General features: G+C 38.4%; 1 protein-coding gene across 1 annotated transcript in view; it reads right to left on the bottom strand.

Moving 5' to 3' along the window:
• Positions 1 to 10,249, bottom strand: part of CUL1 (cullin 1) — a 51,240-nt gene extending 40,991 nt beyond the window's left edge. The window contains exon 1 of the mRNA XM_009274942.2: positions 10,189 to 10,249. The gene's annotated coding sequence lies outside the window, so the exon portion shown is untranslated. The remainder of the gene's footprint in view (positions 1 to 10,188) is intronic.
• Between the last annotated feature and the right edge of the window lie 3,417 nt (positions 10,250 to 13,666).

The following is a 13,666-nucleotide window of genomic DNA, read 5'->3' as shown; positions in this document are numbered from 1 at the left end:
AAGTATTTTAATTATGTCAATGTGAGCAACAAGTACTGTCTCATTTCAATCAAACATAAACTGCTTCTGTAGCTAATTTTTCTTTTTACATGAGCAACAACTACTTAGAAAATTAGGTGGAGAAACAATTATTCAATCAATATATATCTTATAAAACATACACTTAAAATTTAATGTTGCCATTCTGTTTCTATAATTACAGCAAACTGGTTATTAAAGACACATGGGAATAATGCATCATCATGCTGAAGTGTAATACAGATCATACCTTATTTGTATTTAACTTCTTTAATTTCTGGAAATCGAACCTGCTGCAGTACTAATAATGACGACTTTCACGACTCAGCAATGAAAGCCAGAAAGAACAAAGGTCCATGAGTGGCCATTTGCCTCTACTGCGGGAAACACTGTGCACGTTACACACCTCTGATCTTGGACTATGATCCTAAGTCAGCATTGCAATACAAACCAAGAAAATTAATTCGACGTCTACAGTCCAGGAGAAGAAACTTTTTGGTTCCTTAAATTGGGTACTATTTGAACTCTCCACACAAGCAAGAGAAGACACGGTTACAAATCTATAACTCTACTATGACTGCAGTATGCATAAAAAGTAACTGACCATTACTCTCTTACTGATCTGCAGAAAGCAAGCAGCCTAGAATTAGAGTGCATTTTAGTAAAAATATTTTGGCGTAACTAATACAAAATATTTCACTGCTGTATAAAAGTTCATAACAAAAGACCAACCCCTTGCTAGCTAGCAGAAAGCATAATAACTGTTACAATAGTTCACAGCTGGGCCAAGGTCCCTTCCCAGGCAGTCTGCAGAGGAACAACAGTCGGGGCTCTTACTGAGATGTCTCTTCAGGTGCCAGTAAGAGGCAGCCACCCTTCCATTGCAAGCCTGCGTTCACCAGCTGTCCAGCGGATGTGGAGTTTCCCCCTCTAAGACGATGGAAATATTTAACTTTCTTCTCTAAGCATCTCCTAGTTTTTATGTACCCTGGTGCACCTACAAACACTACCTTTTCCCACGATCTTTTAAACTCAAGGTGTTCCTCATTCACACTGTACTAATTTTCCCTCCCCTCCCTGTAAAGTAACCTTCTGTATTTAAGTCAGGATGTAGCCATGAAAAACAATGCCATGAGAAAGAACTTAATTTTGATTTTTATTTTCTCATGCAGTCCACTATGTAGAAATATCTTTTCTTTATAAGCAATAAATTCCACTGCATTTGACAACATTACCTCACTATCCCTTGGCTGGCTTCCCATTCGAATTTTGCAATTAAAGGCATGAATACAGAATGATAGCATCATGTCACTAACTTCCTAGACTCAAATAATTTACTTCTTCCAGTTAGTTACTAGTTAACATGGTTGGGAAATAAAGCAATAGATGAATAATGCTATAAACTACTACTAATTTTTTTGCAGATTTATTCATGTGCAGAAAAATAGAAAGGTAATTATTAATATATTACCTTAACAGGAGTAAAGTTTCACTACATAAGAATACTTGAACTACAAAAGCATATTTATGAAAGCAACCATTTGTACTTAGTGGTTAAACTAAGTTATGGTGTTACATGTATGAAGAGAGAAGGGGTAAAACAAGGCTTTGTTACTCAGTACAGTTGTTGTTATACACAAACACCCAGTGAAAATATGAAGTTCTATTTCATGTGAACAGTGTAAGTGTAGTTTTCAAAATTATTTTTGTGATTCACGCACAGAAAACCTCTCCTAGGCAAACAATTCTGGAAGGTCAAATCTGGTCCACAGTAGTTACACTGCATCTCTTTATCCAATGTCCCGATTGCTAAACTTATAAAGAGGGAGAAAAGAGAGTTTAGACTAGTCCATCATTTCTCAGTGCCTGGCCTGTGCATAACTGCCAACAGCAAGGTGCCCTCCCGAGAACCATGAATTGCTACAGGTGAATTAAAACCTCATCATTAAGTCATAACCTTTACATCAGTGACACCTCTCACCTTCCAAAGTGCTGTTGGCAAGACTATGCACAAGTCAGTCTTGAACTGACCGTCACCGTGGTTTCTCTCCCAAACAGATCAAACTTTCTGGTGACCCGCTTCATGGGCAGGACCACCTGCCCGAGTTGCAACATCCGCTCTGTAGCTCTGGACCAGAGAACCCAGACTTCATTGTATGTTCAGGACCAGCTATATTTACGTGAAAAAAAAATTACCCCTGCAGTTTCCAGCTGATATATACACAATTTGATACAGCAGTGTGACAGTGTTCAAAGCCATCCTATCTTTCAACCCTGCATTCAAGCACTGCAATTAAAACACTGTCAAACAAGACTGTCATTTCTGCCCATGCCAATTGTCAAAAGGAAGCAATATTTCTGCCAAAACTTTAGAACAACAGCCTTGAAGGACAGAGGGAAATGCTATTCCCTCCTTTTCATTACTGGGGGACACACAACATGACACACCTCATATGCAAGGAAACACATTGCATTGGAAAACAGTGGTTTGTTTTTCCTGGTTGTCTAATAATAAACGGTATTTCTTTTAGATATCCCATCTGAGGAAAATTATGAGTATGCCAAATGAGGCCTATAAGAAAATCTGAAAGTTAACCACCCTACTTTTATCTAAAAAAACGTAATAAAACCCACCAGATTTACAGCATCTCAAGCCATCTGCTGGAGCAACTACCTCATTTTTATGTCCTAATGCAACATAACTTTCAGCTTCACAGCTCCAAGGCCTATGCATCACCTGTTGTTCTCCCACAACCGCTTATTTCTAAACTACAGATTTCAAGATAGCTTTCTTCAATAATTAGATAGAATTTGAGGTTGTCAGCTTCTTGGCCCAGTAAGAACTTACACGTCCAGAGCAAGGTTTTCCAGCTGACCCAAGAGCCCAGATAGCATTTTTTTAAAGACATAGTAGAGAGGCACAGGACCTAGACTTACATCATGTTCACATATTTTATGCCTTGTCTAATTTCAAACATGAGGAGAACATTCTTGTCATGCCTAATAGCCTGAGCTAAGGTGACCAGATTTAATCATACTAAAACCAAACACATTAGGGAAGAGAAGCAAGTTTCACTAATAAGCTATGGTAGAATGAATGCCATCAAAAATAAGTTCAAAGACCTTTAGTGTTACGAGGTTTCCAAAGTTTACAAGTGTGTATTAAAAGTCAGAATTTCACCTCTGTACACTGCCTCAAATTCATTTTCTAAAACTGAATGCAAGTTTCCCAGTAACAAAAATACAGTACAAGTTCATTTGGACGCTGGCTGCAGTTTGACAACTTTTGTAAAAATTGGTACAGTGACCATGTTCACTTAAATGGCCACTACAAGCAAAATATCAGCCCTCTGTGCTGAAAGGATAAAGCATAATAAACATTTAATCTTTGGCTTCAAAAGACAAGAAAAAGGAGTAAGTTTAATACAGCCACACACTTAAAAATGAAAAATTAAATTCCTCTTGCCAAACTCCTTCCTCCCCAGTTTTCCAGCTTCACTCTTCTAACTTACTTTATCCTGCTCTCCTGTTGCTGTATTTCAGCAAGTCTGATCCAGAAATTCAACAGATGCTCTTGTATTCAGCAAACAGCAACACTCAGAAAGGTTCCCAACCAGTTTTACTCCCTCAAAGTCTCTGCTACCTCCACACTGAGTCAAGGCAACTATTAAGGTTATTTACCCAAGATACGCAATATGTACTGAACCAATGCCGTACGACACAAGCACACAAAAAGTATTTTCAAAAAACTAAAACAGAAGCACATTAAACACTACCCTTGTTCTAACACAAGCTGTTTGCTTGTTCTCATACTATTTTAAAAACAATTTCAGATATTGGATGCTGGTTTATACTCTAGCTCACATAAATTTCAAAATTGCTACAGTTGAAGTGACCCTAAAGTATTATCATATCAAAATACTTGGCAAGTTTTTGCCTTACAATAAGCATCCAAAGGCACATCTATTGTTTTCAGTGTTAGGCTTGATACAAGGCATACCAAAAAATAAACCAAACCCCTCTCATAACCAAAGTCGTCAATTTATTATTCATATATCCTCTCTTACCAAACATAGACAGTTTCACAGATAGGACACTGCAAATGATCCATCCTACAAACCAGGCTTAAGATTCCTCTTGAAGTCATGCAAACACACACCTTTTGAAAAGGCATGTAAATGCAAAGTACAGAGCTGAGAACAATATACCTCCCTCCACCGCTAGTTAGCCTGTAAGGTACAATCTACATGATTAATCAGATATAAGCACTGGGGCGGGGTGGGGAGACACTTCAAAATTCTCTTTGCTTTCACCTTTTATTTCTTTGCCTTTACAATTTATAAGCTATTTCTCAGAATTTTTTTTCCAGGTTAAAAAATGTCTCTTGAAGCATAAAGGACACAACCTCCATTCTAGCACACATTTATGTTTGATGGAGTGGAAAGAGACAAGAGAAATAGTTCTATTTTGTCCCTATAATCACTTGCACTCACAATTTAAGATTTCAAAGACACTTTTTATATTCATATACCTGCAAATTAATTATTTTGTGTTTACTTGACTTCAGTTGACGTTACCATCATGAGCTCAAAACTATAATGTAACATAGCTTAGTTGAGCCATGGTCCTGCATGCAACATTTTATAGCATTGACATTTCTGTCCAGAAGTATTTTAGGTCACTAAATATACAGACTATAAACTAGGCAGACAGTTTATGCATGTAAAGTGACCCGATCCTTAAAGCAAGACTAGGAGCAAGCGTAATGTCCTTAGCACTTTACATGCTACAAATGTGTAATTAATCAAAATCTGGAGAATCTGTCTATAGCAGACATTTCCACTGTGCCCCAGCAAAATGAAACCACAGCTATCGTAAAAAATGGTTATTCCAGAAATCATATCAATACTAGAAGAGAAATATTAGAATCTTTTCTCCCTTTTCAATAGCAAAGATATTTAAGAGACAAATTATGCAAATTACAACGTTCAGTTCCTCTGTATTATTACAAAATATTGAGTTATATGTAGTGTGAAAAGCTTTAGCTCATTTTATTTTCAAGAGAGTTAAATTCAGTTCATCTCATTATGAGAAAAAGGCAGATGTATGCACGCGTACACTCCTCCCTTCCAAAAGTTGTCTTTGGGTGGTAAAAGCATTCTGTGCAGCATTTAAAAAAAAAAAAAAAAAAAAGTAGTTTAGAGTAGAAGCAAGTACGCTCAATTTGCCAGTAGTTTAATATCAAGTTGTGTAAATTTGGTGTAAAGTTTGAGCAGTTGCTGCTTTACCTCCCTGACAATGTCTTCATTCCGGGCTTCAGTGTTCTTCCCACGCCCTCTCCTCTGTGCACTACAGCTCTGATCAATGGTATCTAAAGCCCTATAAGGAATACACGCTTACATTACTTCATGTGCCAGTGATACAGTTGCCAGCTGAAAAAATAAAACAAAAGCTTTCATGTGTTGCTCACAGCTAGAAAGACACCTAAATTCACCTTTATTTTCAAATTTCAACAGAATATATGGAAGTAACTTGGAATTGCAGTTTTTATGCCTTTCTTATTTACTTAAATTATGCATGATCATGTTCACTAAAAGCCTTTTTAACTGACATGGTTTTAATTTGGATGCCTGACTACAATGGTTTTTCCAAAACATAAATGACTATTCCTCAGAAGAGCACCAAACAAGTTTGAGTGTGCCGCTTTTTCACTTCTCTTCGCCTATTTTTTTATTAGCGCTTTAACATTCTTCCTTTACTTCTTGATTTCAGCTTTACCCTTGTCTTCCTTGAGCAAACAGTTCCTGCAACTTTTGACAGATCTCACTACAGTAATGCAATAGCTTATACAAAACAAAAAGAAAACATATACGTGCTGCCTATTAAACAGAGGTTAGGTCTAGACTAGACAAGGTTTGCTGATACATCTATACTAGCAAACTCTCCCTTCTGCACTTGCAGCTGAAGTAAACTTTGGTCAATATTAACAATCCTGCCAACAAGAAAAGTTTCATGGTAGTCTTACTGCATTAATATCAACTTTGCAAATAATGTAAGGGACTATATCCTTAACACTACTATACGGGTAAAACTCTTCAGGTTTTGTTTGGCCATCTTTGAAAGAGTTCACTTTTTTACTGTTCAAGTAATCCTTGTGTACAGTTTTTAGACTACTCCTTGACTGAACATGTCCTTTCTAACCTGAGTTCTCAGGTTTTCCTGTGCTACAAACAGGATGCAGACCCTACAGTGTTTTTTAACTAAGCCCGCAGTGATAAGCTTCATAGTTTCTTAAAACACTGATTATGCTCGGCCCTTACATCTTGGAAAGAGGAAGACTGCAGACTAGGAAAAAAAGCAACACTGTGTGCAGAGAGAATCAAGTCAAGATATGAGCGCACTGAAGAAGAGGAAGAAAGGTTTACACAGGACAAAGGGCCTTGAGTATTCCCACTCTCTCTCTGGCTTAATTATATATAGATGCAACCTGCATTAAAAAAAAAAAAACCAACAAAAACCCCAACAACAACACCCAAATACACATAAGCCTTGAAGGACAACGCGCATTAAGATGGATTTCTTGAGTTAGCCAGGAAGATGCAGAAAAGGAAAATGAGGGAGGACAAGCCATGAAAACACGATGCTAGATAGAATAATACACCTTGTTTTTCTTAGAAAGAAAAAAAAAAGTGGCAGTGGGGAGTCATATCAAATGCAATTTAGCAAGAACAAACATAGAAGACTCTGGAAACTCTGAAATATCTTGGGCGAGTTTAGAGACCCTAATGATCCTGCGAGGACAATTCTTACACATAACTGCTTTCCTAAAAGCTCTTACCAGCCATCAAAACTTTAACTAAAACCAACTTAATAAGCTAAAACACCGTGATCCTACTGATCTCCACCAAGAAAACTCTGGTATGGTCTTACATTCCAATTCAGACACAGCATGATCTCTGCCAGAACCCGGACACAAATCCCCCTCCATTGTAACAGCACTTAGTGCACCACAACATATACTTTCATACTGACCTCTTGACACAAACAGGAATTTTTACCTGTAATAATGTTTCCATACAAAGTTTTCCCATGCTCTTGGAAGGTGGTGATTCTTAACAGTAACTTTAAGAAGTACTAACGTTAACGAGCATAAAACAACTCCGGTTGGAATCTCTTCCCAACAGCTTGCTAATTTTGCAACATCTTCCATCTTGTTACTCTTACAAGAGCTCAACTGGTCAAGGCAATGCAGTTTGCCACTTCAATTGATAAATAAAGATTATGGTCACAGCAATTCATCTTGCAAACAGTCTGACATTTTCAGATGTTCAAATATACCACAATAGCATGGCTTAAATACTGAAGAGCTTCCTCCTGTATTCACCTTCATGCTAACGTTTCATTCAGAAGCGACAAGGATTGCAACTATCATATAGTAAAAACAGTCTACAAATCAAGGACTGATGCAGTTACTTGCATTCATTTCCTGCATGTGACAAAATCACTACCCTGCGAAAGCTGCCCCCTATATCATTTGGGGTTTTGGGGTTTTTTGTTGTTGTTTTTTTTTTGTTTGTTTGTTTGTTTTTAAATCAGGTCTACATTAAGTGCACAGATATATTTGCTAGCAAAGTAGATTCCTACAATGGTATAGTGATGCAAACACTTAGCAATGAACAGTACAGCTCCTACATATTTCATTCCAGATGCCTAAATACTGACAAGGCGCACTTACTCCTACAGCCAGCAAGAAAAAGAATGAGAACTTTCTCATTAAAGTCTAGTAAGGTATTAATACATGATTTTTCTGGTTCAACTATGAAATCTGAACTGTAATAGCCCTAACCCATAGCAAAGAATTTATACCTCACATTAGTTCCACATAAATTCAGTATAATTTTCAGCAAATTTTTAATCAGTTTTGACCTCTAATGAAGTGAAACAGTTCAACTTAATTTTGTAAAAGTTAAAATTGATGCACATCCCTAACAGCCACACTTAAATCCTGCTTCTTGTTGATTTAGCTTGCACCATTGTTTTAAAGCTAAGCTTGCATTAGAACCTAACAAAATCCATTTAATTAATTTACTTAAGCATATACATTTTGATTTTACACTACTCCTATCAGTGATGGCACTCTAGCAAAGGCACGCTTTCAGAGATAACAAAACTTTTCCGAAGTTATCTCTGAAAAAAGCACAGTAAGAGAACAGTCTGTTTTCTTAAGAAAATGCAGAAATTTTTAAAAAACATTTTCAATTGTACAGTGAAAAGTTTCTCCTTTGGCTACCCAGAAGCAAGCAGAACGTTTGCCCATGACAATACCACCATGAAAAGGAAGATGGAAAGACCAGCAGCTAACAAAACAAGAACTATTTCCTATAACCCTCTTTTTTCCCCTCAATTCTGTCCTCCCAACTTTAGATAAAACTTCCAGATGACAGTCTCCACTGCTCCGAGACTAGAGGAGCTTGCAAATTTACATATGAAATTAAGTTTAAATTACAGAGCAGAACAGGGTGAACTAAGGTCACAGCAGCAGCATTACTTCTGAACTCTAATCCACATTAAGATATTGTCCAATTTTAAACACAGAGAGCAACAAAAAGCCAAGTTACATCAGACGCAAATTAAAAATACAAACAAGAAGTTTCTGAGTTCAGCTATGGCTGAAATTGCATTCCTAATAACCCAAACCCTTGTAGCTCCCTGCTTTAAATTTAAAAAATTAACTTTTGTCTACCTTGTATATTAATGAATTGGATACATCTGGGTCCCAGTAGCAAAACCACCAGTATCTCCATGAAAATGGGAGATGAGAAGCATGTCCGTGTCTTCAAAAGATCAGTACATTACCAGAGCAGAGTGAGAAGCTGCCCACACTGCAAAAACTTTCAGTCATCACGGATCCTCACCATCCTATGCGTGAATAAAAAGTTTCCATTTCTGCTTCACAGTAACACCAAGTTTGAGACATACAGCAACGTTAACTAGAGCAAATCTAATGAAACCCAAAGACAAGGAGGATTTTATATCACCTTTAGGTACTTCTAATCTAAAGAAAAACAGAAGTCAATGGTATTGAACTGATATTCGAATCTAGTACATAACTACAAAGTCCTCAGAGAAAATGTATTCGACCCTTTATTCTTACTACTGTTGTCAAGCAATGCTTCATATCTGCTAGACCAAGCTACAGCAGTGAAACCTTCTGAATCCAAAACTAGAATAATCAAAAGGGGAAAGAAAGGAGATGACATCAATTCTTCCTGAGTTTTTAGAAGAACACCACATCAAAGTTACACTGTTTATTCAAGAATCAATTCAAGAATCACAGAACCATGGAACTGTTTGGGCTGGAAGGGACCTTTAAAGATCATCTAGTCCAACCCTCCGCCACGGGCAGGAACATCTTTCACTAGATCAAGTTGCTCAGAACCCCATCCAACCTGACCTTGAACACTTGGAATACGGGGCATCAACAACTTCTCTGGGAAACCTGGTCCAGTGTCTTACCACCCTCATTGTAAAGAATTTCTTCCTTATAACCAATCTAAATCTACCCTTTTTCAGTTTCAAACAATTGCCCCTTGCCACCTTGTCCTGTCACTACAGGCATCTTTCTTATAAGCCCCCTTTAAGTATTGAAAGGCAGCAATACAGTCTCCCTGAAGCCTTCTCTTCTGAAGACTGAACAACCCCAACTCCCTCAGCCTTTCTTCACAGCAGAGGTGTTCCATCCCTCTGATCATTTGCATGCCCTCCTCTGGATCCGCTCTAACAGGTCTGTCTTGTGCTGGGGACCCCAGGGCTGGATGCGGTACTCCAGGTGGGGTCTCACAAGAGCAGAATAGAGGGTGAGAATCACCTCCCTTGACCTGCTGGTCATGCTTCTTTTTACAAGTCCAGGATACAGGTGGCAAAGAAGGTAGGTCAATCTTGAGGATAAAGTACAAAAGATCCCAACTCTGGCAAAAACTTGGGTATGACTCTATACCAGTTTCCTAAAATGCAAAATGGAATTAGTATTTTCCTATTTTCACAGTAGCCTTCATTCATTTTTTCAAGGTACACAGACAAAGAGGGATTTGAAAAACGTTACATTAAATTAAGTGGAATGTAATAAATGTTTGGTTTATTTAGAAAAATGTATTTGATTTTGATCTGTACCATTTATAAGAAGAGGTGAGGTAGCAACACGATGCAATTCACTGCTGTGGCATCACAGGTTCTGTGGGTAAAAAGAAAATTGTCAGAAAATTACCCACTGGGACATGCATTATTTCCTAAAACAGTGCTTTTCCCAGCAGCTGTACTGCAACCATTCCCTGATTAAACCTCATATAACTACTCATGCTGGATAATGTGACGAGTGTTTAAATCTGACAATGTTCCACCTCTGTAGTTACGTTAAAGGCTACAAGTTACAGCACCACAGCAGGGCACATCAGCTCAAGACAACTTTATTACCAAGTCATTTAGACATGTCGGTTAACAGGTCTGAACTGCATTGTTGTAGAACCATCAATAGTCAATCTGTAGTCGTTCTTCCACTGATAAACCTACAACTCTTATAACAAAATAGCAAGTTACTTATGTAGACAAGCTCAGCAGTTTTCTATAATTTTCCAACCATTAAATTTTCTTGCCTTTTCCTTACTGAAAATTCTCCTTTAACAAGTAAGGGAAACCTCAATGGTCTCCGTAGCAAATTCAAAAAATAGTAGTTTAAGTTTGCACCCTATATAGGTTACAACTTTTATCTAGGCCTCTAAATGTTGGTTCCAACAACCAATTCTTTACATGAAGATTATCTTGAAAAATACAGTAATTAAAAAAGTTTTTATGAGTTTACTCTTGCCAAAAAACAATGCTGGCACCGAAGTAGTCAGTTTAAAGCAAGTTCACGCATTCCTAAAGCACATGCAGAACTTCCAAGACCAAGCTTTCCACACTCTTCTTTCCTCCAAGCTCTGTGCAGCAGGAAAACTGTACCGACCTGCAGGCTGCTGGGACTGCCTGTGCACATCCTCCTGGCATGCCCATCCAAGTGGGACACCTACCCTTGTTTTCCTCCCGATGCACACAGACAGACCTTGCTGGACAGCATGGGAAGTACAACAACATAGCCAGTACAACAGCGTGGCCATGCTGTCGAACAGCTGCACTGATCCAGCCACTTTACACTTTAATCTGATTCTGCCCTCAGCAAGTTAGAAAATCCTGGTTGAAAAGTGTAGCACACTTGACATCGGTATCCACCTGTAACACACTGACAACTTCTTCCTAGGACAAACCCCTCACTTCACATTCACGATACATATTTTTGATGTTGAGAGTGGTATAAGTGCAAGTGGGACATCTTTAAAGCTGTTTCATCCACTAGGAATTAAAAACAAACAAACAAACAAACAAACAACAAACTTCAATGCCAAGAAAGAAGACTCCAGGTATACCCAATTCATGCAACCACTGACACCCACGATGTGACTCATCATTAAGCTGGGCCCCACTGAAATAATTGTGACTACACAAAACTAGGCACTACTTGAGAAACACAACAGATGAAAAGCAGTACTCAGAGATCTTAACATATAAATTGTAAGAAAACACTTTTTAAGCCGAATATCCGAGATAACTTTCTCAAAGGACTAGCTGTATTGTTATGAAAACAATACTGAGAATGTAAGACTTTACGCCAACACTAAGAATAAGCTAAATTCAAAAAAGCCACCCCCAAATCAGTATCCAAATAAGGGTGTGCATTAATTTAGCTTAAAATAATTTAAATTATTTAAATTAAAGCAATGCAGTTTTCTTATGCCAACAGTCCAAGTAACAGGCCCAAGTTATAAGGCAAGTTCAAACCAGTGCAAAAAGGACTAAGGTGGAAAAAAAATCCTTTAGTTAAAGCAGTACAACTATTTTGTCAGCCGAGGAGCGGGGTGCATATGTGTAATTTAGGTGCCTAAACTAAGAAACTGTTCTCTACATGATCCCTGGATAGGCAATGGAAGAAGTTTCCTCCAGAGGAGTAATTCAGATCAGAAGCCTAGTTCAGTTGCTCTGAGCTGCTGTTGAGTTATCAGGATCTGCGTATACTCAGCTGAGAAAATAAGAACCTGTTAACGCTAGGCACTGAACCTGGATTCTAGAGTTAGGTGTATAAATTACTCCCGAGATCGAATGTGTTCCCCACACCTCCATGGGACAACTACGTCCAGTGTTTCAATCACACCTCAAATACATAGTGATAATATGATTGTGAAACATAACCAATCTTAAGAACCAAAGCAACTAAGAAAGATGTAAAATAAGAAGTTGGGTGACAAATACTGAGAAACAAGAGAAGTCGCAAGGCGGGGGGAAAAGACTTCATTCTAGTAGAGTCACCAGCAGAGACAAAAAGTGTCAATGCCACACAGACATCAATACACAACATTGCAGCAGTTCACTGTGAGCATCTTTGGAGTAAAAACTATGTACCATGATACCTATGCAGTATATCATTACTTCTCCAAAGAGAATACTCCAAACACACTCCATATCAACTAGGTAGCAATTCACAATATGGTATTACAAACAATATTTGGCCTAATTAAAGTTACGTGGCTACTAGGTATTTCTGGTCCCCATGGACCATTCCTCCTAGTCCTACCAAAAGGATTTCCATGACAGACTTTCTTTTCCCAGACTAGCATCGGGATATGTGAGTGTATTAGGGGGGAGGTATATGATTATATATGAAAACATATACTGGGGGAAAGGTTGTTGAGGAAGTCGGTAACAAAACAAATGAGAACAAAGGTAAAACAAGTAAATAATCTGTGTCCTCTTAGTGCTGACTGACAAGTATACAGATAACCTAGGGTTAAATTCCTTTATCCTCAGACGCACAGCTGGAGGATTTAAATACAAAGTGGGGGAGACAGCATGTGAGTCTACAAAGGAAAAGAGTATGTGGAAAGGAAAGAGTATTAGGTGAGATCACAAGGAATGTTTTAATGACAGGAAAATAAGATCAGAAGGGCAAAAAAACATGGTGAAGGAAATAGTTAATGGAAGAAAACTGAAAGGGGAAAGGTAATAGCTGGATAATGATGGTGATGGAATGTAAGTTGAAGAGGAAATAAGAAGGATGGGAAGAGGATCCCAGTAAGGACACAGTTAGCTTTCAGTGGCAAAGTTACTGGGAAACAAATGAGTTGATTATTTGCAACGACAAAAAAACTGCAGGACTAATCATCTGGATGGAGGCAATAAATGCACAAACAAATAAACAAACAGATAAAAGGTTACAGGGGGCACCTTCTCTGGTAAGTCCACAACAGTAGGGGGCAACAAGGGGAAGCCTGGTGCACAGTCCTTGACAGAGAGAGAAACCCGGAGAAGGTGACACGGAGGAGCTGTGGGAAACATCCCCCAGCAGCCACGATGGTACTGGGGACACGGGGGAATTTCTTTAGGTACAATCAAAGAGCTCCTAGACAGACCTGAGTGTCACTAGGGCTCTGGGGATGGCTGCGATACAAGAGGGTGAATGGAGGCGGCACGGTGGACAGGGAGGAGAGATGGCAGGTGAAAACCCGAAAACAGTGCCCAGTGAGGTTATGGACAAAAGCTCATGGCGAGAAGAGAGCAAAGGCCT

This window comes from Aptenodytes forsteri, unplaced genomic scaffold (assembly GCF_000699145.1).
Source record: "Aptenodytes forsteri isolate BGI_AS27 unplaced genomic scaffold, ASM69914v1 Scaffold282, whole genome shotgun sequence".
NCBI classification, from domain to species: Eukaryota; Metazoa; Chordata; class Aves; order Sphenisciformes; family Spheniscidae; genus Aptenodytes; species Aptenodytes forsteri.
Note: the sequence above shows the minus strand (reverse complement) of the source record. Positions and strands in the feature narration are given on the sequence as shown.